At 34.7% G+C, this 17,335-nt stretch overlaps 1 protein-coding gene across 2 annotated transcripts in view; it reads right to left on the bottom strand.

The window, feature by feature from the left end:
- The window catches only part of PCDH9 (protocadherin 9), a 963,790-nt gene that overhangs the window by 420,786 nt on the left and 525,669 nt on the right, over positions 1-17,335 (bottom strand). The gene's annotated exons all lie outside the window — the stretch shown is intronic.

Genomic DNA, 17,335 nt, shown 5'->3' with positions numbered 1-17,335 from the left:
TCGATCTCCTGACCTCGTGATCCGCCCGTCTCGGCCTCCCAAAGTGCTGGGATTACAGGCTTGAGCCACCGCGCCCGGCCTCATCTAAGATTTTTACAGAACTCACAGACAAAGAAAAGTGTTTTTAAGACGCTATACATCATTGTGACTTGAATATAATAATTACCAATAAACATTTGGTGATAACATTAGTAAATGATCATAATTCATGATTTTATTAAATACATTATTTTTAAAAATTAAAATGCCCAGACATTTGCTGACAGTGCTCTCTATGGATAATTTGTCAATTGTTTACATATCCAGGTTCCCTAGAATTTTGTCAGCTGTTTTCCCAATAGCAAATAAAAATTGTTTTAGCGGACTTTATATTTTCCCAATTGTATACAGAATGGGTCAAATTGTATCTTCCAAAATAGAAGCATTCAATGATACACATGATAAAGACAAATATATTATTAGGTGGGTCCAGTTAATTAGTCTTAATATCAGTAACACAAAGTGGAAGTGGTAGTTAGGAAATTGAGCTTCCATCTGTAAGACTCTTTTGCATGCCAAATGGCAGTGTTCCAGTTAACAGTTTTAGAAGAGAGAGTAGAATATATTGACAAGTCTTCAGCTACACATTATCTCACAACTATAAGGTTGAAATACACAAAAAATTAAAAAAGAAATGAACGTGAAATGTGCAGGGCGTTTAGCAGTCCCGCTGGTTAGCATATAGGATACTCCCATAGGGATATCCCAGCTAAGAAAGCTAGTTAATGCCCTGCTGTTTACAAAAATGCTTTCATACCATCAGTTGAAAATATTCTATAAATGTGAAAAGTCATCTATGGGTGACATTGCAACTCAAAGCTGAAAGAATTTCATCTGAATTCCTATAATGGGTGTCTGTAATAAAATCTTGTATGTAATATGATTTGAAGAAATGCATTAGCAAAAGCATAAACACCTTGTTAATAGTGGTTGTGCACAGCATTGGCCTAAGGGGATGTCAGATGATCAACATAAACTAAAATATCAGAACACAGCTATGTGGGCTGCAGGCAGGTTAATTTATAAGGTCAGTTAAGGGAAAAACATTATCACACAACTAAAGTTGCATTTACTTCTCAAGAGAGTATTTTGGCTTATACTGATCGCATCAGGGACACCCTTAGGTGATGTCAGGCATTAATTTGTGGCTACTCTCACACAAACATACTAGTAGGTTAAAAAATATGACCCATGTAGGAAAAACATCATTATAAAAATTTTTGATTGCTACATGTTAATCACTGATTTTAAACAAAGATTTTAGCAGATATTTGAGTGAAAGTTAGTCAAAAGGAATATATATATATAAAATAAAAATATATGAAAACATTTTTTATAAAATATAAAAAATTAAAATAACAAAACAGTATGATATCATATATATGTGTATATATACAAATGTGTATGTGACTATACACACTATATATATTTATATTTAAAATTATTTCTTATTCATGTTTGCATATCCAGAAACTTTATGGGCATATCCAAGTACATTTCAGGTCCTCAACAAGTATTTGCTGAATTAAATATACGAGGATTTCTTAAATAATGTATATTCATCATTTATATACTTTTTTTTGAGACAGAGTCTCGCTCTGTCATCCAGGCTGGAGTGCAGTGGCGTGATCTTGCTCACTGCAAGCTCTGCCTCCTGGGTTTATGCCATTCTTCTGTTTCAGCCTCCCAAGTGGCTGGGACTACAGGCACCTGCCACCATATGCGGCTAATTTTTTGTATTTTTAGTAGAAACGGAGTTTCACCATGTTAGCCAGGATGGTCTTGATCTCCTGACCTCGTGATCCATCTGCCTTGGCCTCCCAAAGTGCTGTGATTACAGGCATAAGCCACCGCACCCGGCTGTATACATGCTTTAAATTACTAATGTATAAACTGAAACCAGTTTAAATATGGAAGTCAAAATATATTAGCTCTAGTTTACTAAATCTGAGAATTAACGACTATAATAGTCTATTTTCAATCCAGTTTCTTTCAGTAACAGCTTCAATGAAACCTGGGTCTATCGTCTAGCTACCATATCCCCAAGACTGGGATATTTTTAAAAAAGCCTCAATAATTATGACTTACATGATGTGACTGCATCTCTAGCACATATAACATAATCAGGCTTTTTTTCTTCACTAATTTACTTTAGGTACATTAGTAAGTTGATAGCAATTTTCTATGCTAGAAGTAAATGTCACATATATTATACCATAATTACATCGTAAGAGAGGCTTTGAAACCAGTTTAGATACTGTGCTATCCCTATCTTAAAAACTCTCTGTTAAAATAACCAATATAGTTTCTCTTTTCCTAACTGGATCCTGAAAAACTCAGATCCTTATCTTATTTTAACATTTTAGCTCTATAAAAATATTTTTAATTGATCGATTGCACTGTAAATACAAAAATACACATGTCAGTTTTAATGAGCCTGAATTTCAATGTGAGATTAAATGTAGTTCACATAATATTAGTTTAATTATAAGGGGATTCGGTTTTGTCCTATATTAGTATGGCTATTTTAATAATTTTTAAGTGGTTAAAAATCAATGTTATGGTTTATATTCTGAGAATAAACATTAAAAGCAATTAGAACATTATTTCTTTTGTATTATCATGCAATCATTTCATTTATCATGACTCAGAAAATATGAACACGGCGAAGAACCATAAAAAATTTAGTTACGTATTTTGGATTTTAAAAAATCTTTCTTACATTGAAAATTATTTAATGCATGAATAACATGAATTACATTTGGCTACTTAAAAGCAGAATATTATTCACTGATTAAAATTCATGGTAATTAGAATTATACTATAAGTGATGAGTGAATATAATTTTTTTAAAAATCACTTTCTTAGGCTATATCACACTGAAAAAGGAGAAATAATTTTCAGTTTCACTAAATTAAAGATCACTGAAACTTCACTTATGTTATACCAACTCAGTGTTCCGTTATCATTGATGTACTTTTCTAATAATTATTCAATCAATGTTATAAGAAGGATAACTGAAATGTTAATCTGTGCTTTTTATTTCTGCATCTATTTTAGAAAGAACATAAGGTAACCTTCTTAAAATAATTTCCGTATTTATAACAATGTCAGGCAAAATAAATCTTCTCTAAACTTTCCATAAAGAAGCAGCGGTATGCCTTGTTCATTTCACTGGGTCTTCTACACGATATATCTCAGTTTATGTCCACGCAAACCATCACTCTTGCTGGGTAACATAATTGACTTTCTAACAGCAAAACTGGATTCCTCTGAGAAGATGTTTTGGTTAATAATACACTACGCAACACTACTTTGTGCACTCAAATGTTTGTAGTCACAACATCTTACCTCTAATTTGTACACCAGATGATCTAATGGGAGCTGGCATTTCCAACATTGAAAAAGAAACCTTGCTGGTTGTTCAGGCAAACTTTTTTTTGGAGATTTTAAGGGGGACCAGGTGCAGTGGCTCATATGTGTAATCCCAGCACTTTGAGAGGCCAAGATGGGAGGTTGCTTGAGTCCAGGGGTTCAAGATCAGCCTGGGCAACATAGTGAGAACTACATCTCTACTATATATATATAGTCTTGGAAATCACAACTTAATAATATTAAGACGGGCCGGGCGCGGTGGCTCAAGCCTGTAATCCCAGCACTTTGGGAGGCCGAGACGGGCGGATCACGAGGTCAGAAGATCAAGACCATCCTGGCTAACATGGTGAAACCCCGTCTCTACTAAAAATACAAAAAAACTAGCCGGGCGACGTGGCGGGCGCCTGTAGTCCCAGCTACTCGGGAGGCTGAGGCAGGAGAATGGCGGGAACCCGGGAGGCGGAGCTTGCAGTGAGCTGAGATCCGGCCACTGCACTCCAGCCTGGGCGGCAGAGCGAGACTCCGTCTCAAAAAAAAAAAAAAAAAAAAAAAAAAAAAAAAAAAAAAAAATTAAGACGTTAATATTAGCAGTCTTCATGCATGATATCATAAATCATTTTCTAAAATTTATTTCTTCCCCCACAACAAACCCTGAGAAAAATATTGCAGTTGAGAAGCAATTTTCTTCACTGTCCACCACTCATATCACAATTATAGAATAGAACAACAGAAGAGAAATGTGACAGGCTCTCACATACGTAAAGATAAATTGTACTATATAATGTCTAATGGCTGGGGCACTATTTATAAAACTTTATAATGCCATATGCTATATTTCCCTGCAGATATTTGAAAGAATTAAAGTAATTTCATCAAGACCATTCTTAATTTAAGACTTATTTAAAGCAAGATTTTTCAATAGAAGCATTATTGACATTTTGGACCAGAAAATATTTTGCTTATGGGGAACAGTGCTGTATTATATTATGTAAGATGTTTAGCAGCATCCCTGGCTTCCGCCCACTAGATGCCAACAGAACCATCACTCCCAGTCACAGTAATGAAATTGCCTCTATAATAAGATAGTTCTTCAAAAGACTAAACATGGAATGATCATATGATCCAGCAATTCCACCTCTGGGTATTTACCCAAAAGAAGTGAAAGCTAGAATTTGAATAGCTATTTGTACACTAATGTTCATAGCAGCATTATTTATAATAGCCAAAAGCTACAAACAACCTAAATTTCTGTCTATGGATGAATGGTAAACAAAATGTTATATATACATCAAATGTAACATAATGCCATCTTAAAAAAGACTGGAATTCTGATGCATGTTGTTACATGGATGAACATAAAAAAGATTATGCTAAGTGAAACAAGCTAGACATGAAACGATAAATGCTGTGTAATTCTTCTAATATCAGTATCCAGGGTGGTCAAATTCATAGAGTTAGAAAATAGAATGGTGATTGACAGGGTCTCTGGGGCAGTAGAAATGGGAAGCTATTGTTTAATGGGTAGAGAGTTCCAGTTTGGGTAATGGAAAAGTTCCGAGATGGATGGTGGTGATGGTTGTACAACAATGTGAATCTACTTAATGCCATCAAACTGTATTGAAAATGGCTAAAATAGTAAATCCATGTTATGTGTATTGTCCCACAATAAAAAATATCTCTGCATATTGCTACATGTCCCCTGTGGGTGGATGCTCTAAAATATGGTTTGTATTTGAATTCTCTTTAATTTTAAACAACCCATTCCTTTTATTTCACATAGTGCTACTACTATTTGTTTCATATTTCAAACTTTTCCCTCGTAAAGGAAAACATTGTCTCCTATTTTAACTAATTAGTGCTACCTTTCTCACAAATCCCTTTTAGATGGGAAAGAATTCCTATTTTATTTTATTAATTCAAGACAGGGTCTTGCTCTGTCACCCAAGCTGGAGTGCAGTGGTGTGATCATAGCTCACTACAGCCTGGAACTCCTGGGCTCAATCAATCCTCCCACCTCAGCTCTCAAGTAGGTGGGACTACAGGTGTAGGCCACCACACCTGGTTTATGTTTCCATTAATTTTTTTGTAGAGATGAGGATCTCACAATCTCTCCTGGTGAGGCTGGTCTCGAACTCCTGGACTCAAGCGATCCACTCACCTTGACTTCCCTAAGTGTTGAGAGTACAGAGGTGAGACACCTCGCTAGGCTCAATTCCTTTGTTGTTGTTGTTGTTGTCATTGAGATGGAGTCTCGCTCGGTCACCCAGACTGGAGTGCAATGGTGAAATCTCGGCTCACTGCAACCTCCACCTCCCAGATTCAAACAATTCTTCCACCTCAGCCTCCCGAGTATCTGGGATTACAGGCGCCCAACATCAAGTCCGGCTAATTTTGTATTTTTGTAGCAATGGGATTTTACCATGTTGGCCAAGGTGATCTTGAACTCCTGACCTTAAGTGATTCTCCCTCGTTGGCCTCCCAGAGTGCTGGGATTACAGGTGTGAACCACCGCGCCTGGCCCCAATTCCCATTTTTAAATGAGTTTTTAATTAGCACAACAGGAAATAAATGTTTGAAACTAGAAATCATGTGACAAATCCCTAAACACACTAACACCCGGCATGTCTGGGATCTAGCAGATAAAATGGCGGTTCCCCAAAGCATACGTCAGCGTCCTAATTCCTAGAACCTGTGAATGCAAAGTTATATAGAAAAAAGCATCATCGCATATGTAACTGAGTCAAATATTTTCAGATAAAATCATCCAGGATTATCCAGGTGGACCCTCAATTCAGTGACAAGTGTCCGTATCAGACATACATAGAGGAGACACAGAGAGAAAAGGGAAGTGTGCAGATGGAGGCAGAGATTAGAGTGATGCCACCACAATCCAAGAAACGCCATGGGTGGCCACAGCCACCAGAGGCTGGGAGAGAGACATGAAAGGGATTCTCTGCCTAGAGACTCCTGAGGAAGTAAAATATTGCAGACACCTTGATTTTTGGACTTTCAGCCTAGAATTGCTAGATAATAAATTTCTATTATGTAAGATACCCAGTTGGTGGTAATTTGCTATGGCAGCCGCAAAACTTTACTACAAAAGGCAACTACAAGTTTCAATTTGAAATGCTATGCTGACTCTTCTCTAAAGTAAGATATTAATATAAAATATTTAACTGTATCTGAAACGTAAGGTTGACAGTGAGAGACTGTGTTAGGCTGATTTTTTTTTTTTTTTTTTTTTTAAGGAACCATACTATGTAGTGTTTTTATTATTACCTTTTATTGTTACCTATAAAAAAAATCATACAATATTGTCTGTAACTGTTTTAAACATGTTAATTTAGAGACCTCAGAAATATGTACAAGACATCTGTCCCTGTTCCAGTGTTGCTAAGGCCTTTGGTTGTGATGCAAGGAGCTAGTTAACATGCACCTACTGTAGGAAACCCTGGCACCTGTATTGCCAACACTAATCAAAGTGCTCCTTCATGGGGTGAGAGAATCGCTATTTGTAATGCAATAATTAGGCTGGGTAGAAAGGCTTGTAAAGTAAATCAATCTAGTCTGCTCTCCAGATCTGACTCCATTCTCTTGGCAGATTGTTAACATAATGAGACAGAAGCCGACAAGAGGTCCTGCAGAAAAAAAAAAAACAGTGTCATTCCATTCCCTTCTTTCTTTAATTTTACAAGGCTTCTTAGGACATAATTGTGATTAAAACTAATATGAGCCATTGATAAAACATGGAATTCTAAGCCTTTCAAAGGTTATGGAAAGGATGACCTGAAATGCAGCAGCAGTCTGAGCCCATTACAACTTCTGTATTGTTTTACTGCAAGCTCTCAAAAGACCACAAGAATTCCCTGTGAGTAATTACAATTGAGGGAAAAAACAGAAGAACATTGGAAGGCTAGCTTGAAAATACTGGACTGATTAATCTGAAGTTCAACAGAAAGAAATAAATTAGGTGTTCTTTATAAATCAGGATGAGACTTTCAAAAGCAAACTTATTTGTTCTGTCTGACTTGCTGAACTGGCAAAATCTGCTGCTCTACCTCCACAATGAAGATGTTTGCTTATATACTGCAGGGTTCTCATGCAGACTTTCAAAAAACATATAAAATGAAAATAATTCTCATACCTCCAGAAGCTATTTTCTTTCCTTTTTTGTGCTTTGAAATCCTCTTTCTGAATGTCTATTATACATATATATGAAAGTATATGTGTGTGTATATATATATATGTATGTACTTCTTCATAAGTATAGGGCATTAATTTAGAGGACTTTTTCTCTCTACTTATATATTTTAAAGTTTTCACAGAATTCTGTTTTTAAGTTAGATTTTCTCTGGAACAAACAAATATAAACTTAATGAGAAATAAAAATTTGAGATATTTGCATTTCATAAACTGTGTCAAAATGACCATTTATATGAGGAAAAGCATTAGCCTTTATAGTGAGGCTCCTCTGGATTGAATTGTCCATGATGCTCTCATTTTGCCCAGATTTTTGCATCATGGCTACTGTGAACAACTGTTCATGTATACACACACACACACACACACACACACACACACACATATGTGTGGGTGTCTGAGTATGTAAATACACACACACTGGTGTACATGTATGAATATGTAAATATACCAGTGCATGTTTAAATATATAGACACATATATGTGCACACATATATACATTTTATCAATGCTCAGGCCACTCAATACTTGAGATTAATTCAGAAGAAGTTAAAGAAACATTAAATTCTTAATTACCAGGATTATCTTTTTGTTTGGCCTAGCTTTTTATTTATCCTCAGAATAAAACCGTATTCTTTTAAACTCAAGTTCACAAGGCTTAATCAACAACTGAATTTGCTGGTGTTTGTTGTTATTGCTATTGTTTGGCTTTGTTTGTATTTTTCTTTTCAGTAACAAGATAATTTCATAGACTTCTGTAAGTTGAATTTTATTTCTTTAATATTCTGTGTGAAGCATAGTAGTGATTAATCATGTGGTTAAAAATCAGCAACAGGCCGGGCGCGGTGGCTCAAGCCTGTAATCCCAGCACTTTGGGAGGCCGAGACGGGAGGATCACGAGGTCAGGAGATCGAGACCATCCTGGCTAACACAGTGAAACCCCGTCTCTACTAAAAAATACAAAAAACTAGCCGGGCGAGGTGGCAGGCGCCTGTAGTCCCAGCTACTCGGGAGGCTGAGGCAGGAGAATGGCGTAAACCCGGGAGGCGGAGCTTGCAGTGAGCTGAGATCCGGCCACTGCACTCCAGCCTGGGCGACAGAGCCAGACTCTGTCTCAAAAAAAAAAAAAAAAAAAAAAAAATCAGCAACAATTTTCATTTAATGCTGGTTAACTATGTGCTCAACACCATGTACATTATTCTCACTTAATCCTGATAATATTTCTTCTTGTGATGCAGGGATTGTTATTCTCTTTGTTCAGGTGGAAAAGTGAAGTCTAACAAAATGAGTCCCTTGCCCAAAGACAGGAAGCTAGGAAACATGCAAGTACCGAGATCTGACTGTGAAGAACATGCCCTTCGTTGGAAAGCTGAGCTGCCTAGACAGTATTTCCAATTATACTCCCTTTAATATTTATTATGTTCATTTTTAAAGAGCAAAATAGGCAATACATACTTGCAAAGTTTAATAATTTCAAGAAAGTTAAATTGTCACAATTTGATAGAATAAGTACTTCCTTTATGAAATAGGTTCATGTTAAAATGTTGCAAAGGGGAATACAGAAAGTATAAAGAATTTAAATTTTAACACTAAAATTGCCATCACTAAATATATTTAAAAGGAAATCTACAAAATAAGCCTTCCAGAGCACAGGGTTTTCAATCTAGAAAACAGATCTATGTACGCATGAAATCAAACGACAATTAATGCACAAAAGCAGAGAGCAGAATGATAGTTGTCAGGGACTGGAGGAGGGGGAAAATGGGGAGATATTGGTCAAAAGATACAAATGATCAGTTATGTGGGATTAATAACTTCTAAAGATCTAATGTGTAACATGGAGACTATAGTTAATAATACTGTATTTCACACTGAAAATTTGCTAAGAGCATTGGTCTTAAGTGTTCTCATCACAGACCAAATCCCTGCCCCCCACAGATATACAAAGGTAGCTATGTGAGGTCATGGATAAGTTAATTAGCTTAGCTGTAGTAATCTTCATAGTGTATATGCACATCAAAACATCATGTCATACACCTTAAATATACACAATCTTTGTCAAGTATATATCACTAAAGTTTGAAAAGTGTATCAATGTACTATGAATAAAGGAAACCTGGATGAAGACATTAAAATCTGATGTTAATAAGGGTTGCAGTATTTTAAGAGAGAATAAAAATTTGGAATATACAGCATGGAGGTTTTATATGAAAGTTTCCATCTCCAATGTCACCACTATAATGGAATGAGACTTCTAGTGATAGAAATAAATCAGTTGGGAAAACAAAATGCCAAAAATATATATTAATCTGTACATACACACACACACACACGTGTGTGTGTGTGTGTGTGTGTATTTACATGTGTCTGTGTGTGTGTATTTTCCAGGATAAATCTGTAATAAACAATAAAATTACAAATTGAATACAAATGAAAACAACTGAGTTCTTATGGCTACTGAAAAGTTTTAAAATGAATAGCAGCATATATTACCCAGAATTTTAATATTTTAGTTTATTACTATCATACAATGTGTTGTATTATCACTGCTGTTTATCTTTAAATATTTACCCATAATGCTAGTCAACACCTACACTTGAGCCAAATACTTTCTTCCAAGAATTGTCTTTCCCTCTCACTAGGTCATATGAGCAATACTACAAATAACTTCTGTCTTTTATTCTGAATTTGCGTAATGGATTATATCCACTTTGTTTATGTAATTAATAGTGCAGAGTGCCAGAATTTTAATAATTGACCTAATGAACTTTAGTTAATGCTATAATAGATCAAGCTTTGTGTTACAGCCCTCAAACAATCACATTCAATTCTTTATGTTGCTTACCTCCAGATCCAGAGGAGTACGTGAGATTGAGGATATTTGTTTTCTCAGATTTGTCTATACAGATTTAATGGACAGATAGATTAATTGAAACTAAGAAAACATTTCTGGCAGGACATGGTGGCTCATGTCTGTAATTTTGGGAGGCCAAGGTGTGAGGATGGCTTGAGCCCAGGAACAAGAAATCAGCCTGGGCAACCTGGTGAGAACCCATCTCTAAAAAAAACACACACACACAAAAATTAGCCGGGCATGATGGTGAGTGCCTGTAGTCCTAAGCTACTCAGGAGGCTGAAGTGGGCAGATCGATCGATTGAGCCTGGGAGGTGGAAGTTGCAGTGAACCATGACTGAGACACTGCACTCCAGTCTGGGCAAGAGAGACAAACCCTGTCTCAATTAAAAATAAAAATAAAAAAAATAGGAAAACATTTCTATTTGGTAAAATCTTTCTGGCCATACATTCACTTTCATTAATTTTAATTCAGTTGATAAAGAATAAAAAGTGATCAGATTATACATGCTGTCTGGATCATTCTTTCCTTTACCAATACTAACAGTGCTTTATTACTTTTAGGATACTATGATTCAGAGTTAAAAAAAAAAGCACTTTTCAAAATATTTACTTTTGTGTACTCAGACATGTAGCTCTCATATAGAAACTAACATTGTGAATAGATACATAACCTTGATTAAAACAAGCTGATTCACAAAATAAAATTTGATATGTTCAATTACAAATGAAGTAAACTCATAATACATTTAAAAATTATAGCTTCAATTTTGTAACATGCTTTCACTTCAGTTAAAGCAGAAACTGATGTGATACATGTGACAAACAGTTTAGTTGCCCAAGGCTAAGCTGATATGAGCCATAAGACTAGACATTTCTTAGGGCTGTTTTCTTTCTGTAACATTTTTGCCTTACATAGATAATTCATGTTTTATTAAGAGTCTAAATAAAAGCAAATTTAGTTGGATTTATTCATTCCTAAACTTAAAATGAAAAAAATAAAATGACAACAAGGGAAGTCTCTGACACTTGAGAAAACTAAATTTAAAAGGTGGTGAAGAAGAAGGGAGAGGAAGATTTCCAATTCATTTACAAATTGTAGGAAATTATTATAATATCGCAAGACAGAATGATGACAATGGAAATGGTGTTAGGGAAGAAAAAGAGAAAGCATAATTTTTTGCAAAGTGAAGGAAACTCATATTTTCATTATAGTAGACTGATTAGAAATGTGTTCTAGAGAAACAATTCTCTAGATGCTGATTTGGAAAATGCAAGTGGCATAAGGCACTTAATTTGCTCACTTTTATTCCATTTAGAGTCTCTTAAAATACATTTTTCTTCATTTGGCTAAAAAATACATTGAGATTAAAATATTCACATACCAAAACATATTTCTAATGCTAAACCCTTCATTATTTTATTGTTTATAGCAATTTGTTTTCATCAATGCCTAAGTATTAAAAAAGTTAAATTGGCAAATTTTTATTTTTTTGAATTTTATTGTTCCATAAAATTTCGGGCTGTAAAATATATACCTTTTCTCAATCAAGTAAGCAGTTTTTCTTGAAATGGTTACAGAGGGGTAAATGTATAGTGATGGTTTATACTATAGTGTGTTTATGGAAGAGACAACTCAGTTCCTTCTATTCCTGAAAATAAATAAGGTTTCTTAGAATATTTTTACATTATAGAAATATTACAAATAGCACATGTGCATGCCAAGACATCATTTTCTAAAATGAAGAACAAAAGAAAATATGTAGCATATAAACTGCTATTATTGTAATAATGTTTATAGGTGACATGGGAAGGATTTTTCTTTATGCTGGCATTAATCAAATTTGGATGCTAACACATTTTTCCACGCTTAATTATATGTTGATTCAATATGTTCATCACTTATGTTGACTTCTTCCTAAATTACACAGTTTACTAGAGGAAAACAACAAATCGTCCAATCCCCCATCACATCTAAATAAAGTTCACCTCATCTACTTTAATAAGATAAGTTTGAAAGTGCCTGAGATCTGGTATAATGTATGGCATTTTCCACAAACAAATTTATGTTTCACATGTATCTTAAAATTTTGCAAGCAAAGAAACCTCTTTTTGTTTGTGAAAATGTCACATAAAGTAATAAAATCTAAAATGCAGTTTTCGCTCCTTTCTCCCACATACAGAATATTTCTATATTTCTATACAAGAGAAGTATATATGCTTATGATGAAGAAAATGTATCACAAAAATAACTGAACGGCAAGTCAGAACTTTACTAGGGATTTAATTCAATAAACCATATCAATAATTATAAACATATAAGAACTACAGGCAACTTAATTTTACATATCATAAATATATTCAATTATTCATTACTGAAAGGAAAAAGTCCTTTATTTCATGGCTACTTTTTCTTAGCTCTGTAGGCATCTGATTTTAGACAATTTCCTCTGTAGTTACTCATCAGCTATTGATCACAACTCAAGTGGCTTTAATGAAATACTTTGATTGCGGGAGTATAGAAAGCACACTTGGGGCCAAAAGACAGCTAACACTATGTAAACGAGGAGTCGTTAATTATAACTCAGCCAATGCATGAAGATTAGCGTATGTATTTGAATGGGAGAAATACTCTTACAAAGAAATAATTTAACTTATAATTGCTTAGAAAACAGGGAGTAAAACCAAGGCCGTAAAACTTAGTGCATCATTATTGTCAGCTTCAAGAACACTTCCACATAATGGGTTATGTTGGATGACAGAAATACAAAGACACTAGGCTAGATTCATAAACGATGTTTTCAAAATTCAGTCAGCCTGACCTTGGTTCAAATTCATGTGCTGCCAGTTACCAGCTGTGCAAATTTGGACAAGTTCCTTAACCTGTCTGAAACACTTTTTCTTCAACATAGCAGAGTAAAAGCACACTTAAACCGTAGTGTTTTTGTTAGGATCTCATCAACTGAGGTATGTGAAGTGATTAGAAAAGTATACCTGGTAAATATTACAAGCTTAACTGACATTAACTGCTAGTAGCTGCAGTAGTGGTAGTGGCAGTAATATTTACTAGTTATTATTAAAACTCTACAAAGTCACAACCTAAGATAAATGCCAAGTGACAAATGATGTTTCAGAGAGTAGAAACAGATCAAAAATTGCGACTGAGAAGCTAAGAGTGGAAGGCTACGAAAGACAAGAGGCCAGCCTTGGTTTTATGCTTTGCCCAGTGAAAACGTGGAAAGCAAAATGAAGACAGGAAGAGTTAAGAAGCAAGATAATTATTTGTCAGGGCAAGAAGTAAAATGAGTCAGTTATCAAATGTTCATGGTGCTGCTCCTGAAGCCAAGAGTTTGGGTCACTGGGCATCTCACTCAGTCATGGAGACTCCCATATTTCCATGCTTAGTGGGCATCAGGCCACAGATGTTGGGTCCTAGGCCTCTAGGAATACAGATGTAGGGGCACAGGGCTGGGGCCAAAGCTTTGAGCCAAAGGTAAAGAAGAATAAATCAGAATAAATAATCTTCCCAATTAATATGAGCTGAGGCTCCTTTAAAATTTTTTCTACCAACAAATATTTTCATTTTAGCACCTCTTCCACCCACCAAACATCAGGGAATAAACCATTCATGTGAAAGAGGTGAACCTAGCATGGTAATACTTGGTCCTTAAGATGTAGCAATAACATGGTCTAGGAACCTAAGCAGTTGACATTTAACATAGGTACAGTAATTTTAATTTTTTGTCATTTTGAACCCTACAGAATAATTTTAACTAGGTTTTCAAAATCTAAATATTTGTGCTATTGACTTATATTACCATATTGAAAGAGACACTATGCACTTAGAAAAAAAAAAACAAGTGACAAATACAAAAAGGTAGCACATATTGCCAGTTATTAAGTTACAGTTACCCTCAAGTGCTGGCAATTTAAAATGAACTTGTCTTATCTTAGGCAGGAGTTAATTCACTCTGCACTTACAGAGAAATGCTCATCACTTTTAGATGTTCATGCCGATCAACATAGCAATGAATGAGATTACATAGGCTCTTCTGCTAAACTGGGATAATAAACATTAATTAATTAACTAATCAATGGAAATAACCCATAGAGATTATCAAGATTGTAAAGATGACAAATTAGCAGAAATTGGAAAAGAAACATGCTGCTCTCTCTACTCAGGTCACTCACTTACCTTTTCTGTGCAAGGAGAATATTTGGCAGGATTTTATCAGACAGCCATTATTTCACAGTTATTGAGTGCTTCCTGACTATATCACACTGTATTGAATTGCCAACCAATGTAATACTCAAAATATTTACAAGGTTGAACATGCTCTCCTTGATAGGCCATGATAAGCACTTTTTGTTCATCTTAGACAATTATTTTGCCTATTTATCTTCCCACCAATTTCTTAACACCAATTTTCATATCGATGATCAGTAGAATTCTCTTTACCTTTATTATTCCATTTTTTTATTTTGAAGAAAATCTTTAAATTGAACACAGATAACACTTTATATTAATTCTTACTTTAAACTTTAAAGTGTAGTTTATGATTTAGTTTTTTTTTTTTTCTTTCTTTGGTCTAGTTTGAAATAGCTAGGTAACAACTGAAATTCCAGGGGATACTCCTTTAGACACTATTTTCACAGGCATAGTCTTATATTAAGGAAAATGTAAAGACACAGGAAATTGCTGATGGATAGGCAGATATCCTTTAATGAAAATAAGGTCAATATTACAGTTTGGGTATTTAAAAAAGAGCCGTAAATATGCACTATCAGTGGGTGATTTTCCATATCAGAAACACGCAGAAATGTGGAAGATACATGGCTTCCTCAGTCTAAGTATGTGACTCAAATAACAGACACTGTTTTCAGTGATAGGAGAATCAAATTTGCAATTAAATCACAGCCCCTGTAGCTCAAAAGTGAAGTGTTGGCAAAACAATCCCTGACTTCAAAACTAACACCCAAGAGCAAAATCCATGACATTCAGCTGCTGTTTTGATAGAGATCATTCATTCTGCCCCCAACCAAATCTTCAGAGGTCTGGTTTAGGGAGATGATTATACCACCCATCAAGTGTCACAGTAGTTATGGTACTCTCTGATATATCTTTGGGAAACATACCATTTCCAAGTAAGCCCTCAGTTCAGGGACAAGATCAGAATTGAGATTGAAAGCTTTAGCCATAAGATAGTCTTCAGGCTTTTTCATTTGTAATATATTGTGAGATGTGCTGGTAGAAAACACGACTTGACAATTGATTTACTGTACAACTTCCTAGAAGGAGGTTTTTCCAATTCGCTGGAAAAACAACATAATATTTCCTACACTGTTATTATGAACATTTACAGACTTAGGGAACCATGGCACTATGAAGGACAGTAAGAGAATACACAGTTAAACTGGTTACTCTAAAAATAAATTACATTCACAGCTATATTTTACATTGCTATTTTAAAATATCTTTCCTAGTCTCAACAATAGCTAAATACAATTGTATCATAGAAAATCATTATTAAGGAATTCTGAATTGAAACCGGTATTTGCTTCTGTTCCCAGTTTCAGTCAATCTAGGAAAAGCAATGTGGTACACTATGCAATCATGCTGTCCCAATTTCTAAAGCCAAACTTCATTTCAAGCCTCATTACCTAGAAGGTAAGTACATGAATTAACAGATCTTAAAAAACAGAAATATGACTTGATTAGTGAGTTACCAATAGGATGCTTTCCCAACAAATAAGCAAACAACAAATCTGTCTTCTGGTGCCTGAAAATGTCACTGCCAAACTGTTTTGAGTCAAGAAAATAGCCTTTGAGCAATAATTTTAAAATAAATATGTTTGCAACATGGGAATCATATGCTAAAAATCATTGGCAATGAATAATTGAATTTGTCTTCCAGCAAAAACCTCTAGGGATGTGATACAGAACAGGCAGGTTTAATGGAATAGTACAAAAAATGTAAGAGAGTATATACGTAACAGAGTCAGGGAGGATTCAAATTTGAGATCTCCCATCATTTAAGAAGAAATATCCATTTTAGGAGAAGGATGAACTAGACAAGGTCTAGACTGGCAGCAAAAGAAATATCTTCTCCTTTAGTAGAAATAACATTTATCATAGTAATTTTAAAATATCAATGGATTTGTCTGTTTTTAGACAGTTGAGTGTTAAAAATTACCCAATGTCTTATATCAGCTATTAAGAGAAGTTTACAAAAAGGAATAATCATCACTTTACTTGACATTATACACATTCACTACACAGTGTGATGTGAGACTTATGGACTGAAATCTGACTCATTTAACATACAACTAGAACTAGAATAAGTTTTATTTTTCTTACTGAAAATTAATATACAGTTTTTAGTACATTTGTACCTCTATTAATTATAAATATGATGATGCAACTGACTTGATTTGATTTTAATTTCGAATTCTAGAAGGAAACAGAATGTCTTGCTCTATTCTGGCACCATTAACAATAACACCTAACCTTTAAACTTTTAAAAGAAAAGTATACAAGATGACAGGACACAAATACTCTTTGTTATGTGTGAAATTTGCTTTTACTACAAAAGATATGTTTTCCAACTGGGAAGCCTTTATATCTCTCTTGAAACACCTAATGCATATTCTATTCTGTATTGTAGTAACTCTACTTCCAGAAATGGTTTTCAACAGAACTGTTATTGCAAACATAATGTACTCTGTTTTTTATTCTGCTGCTAAACATCACTACAAACTTGTAACTTGTAACACTCAGATGTATAACCTTACATTTTCATAGGTCAGAAGTTGGACACAGGTCTTATTGTGCTACTATCCAGGTGTTACTGATTTTAGGGCTCCCTT

The sequence above is a fragment of the Trachypithecus francoisi genome, unplaced genomic scaffold (assembly GCF_009764315.1).
Source record: "Trachypithecus francoisi isolate TF-2019V2 unplaced genomic scaffold, Tfra_2.0 Lachesis_group18, whole genome shotgun sequence".
NCBI classification, from domain to species: domain Eukaryota; kingdom Metazoa; phylum Chordata; class Mammalia; order Primates; family Cercopithecidae; genus Trachypithecus; species Trachypithecus francoisi.
This window is presented reverse-complemented; position numbering and strand designations above follow the sequence as displayed.